Source organism: Fulmarus glacialis, unplaced genomic scaffold, assembly GCF_000690835.1.
Source record: "Fulmarus glacialis isolate BGI_N327 unplaced genomic scaffold, ASM69083v1 scaffold39836, whole genome shotgun sequence".
Lineage (NCBI taxonomy): Eukaryota > Metazoa > Chordata > Aves > Procellariiformes > Procellariidae > Fulmarus > Fulmarus glacialis.
In genome coordinates, this window is record NW_009216933.1 from 1 (window position 1) to 233 (window position 233).

Consider the following 233-nt stretch of genomic DNA (forward strand, 5'->3'; position numbering starts at 1 on the left):
TTCGGGCGAGGAGGAGGTAGGGTAACGCAAACCTGCTTCTCAAAGTACATGCCACAACCTGAACATGAAGCAGTTTACGTCGCCTCTAAAGCATGGGTGTTTGCTGTCGAGTCAGGCCACGCAGAGTGTTGTCGTGGGTCAAAACAGCACTGGGCCCAGCAACAGTGCGGACTTCAGAGGCCTGCCAAGTCCCAGGGCATGGCGGGGGGGGGGGGCCCCCCCTCGGCGGGTGG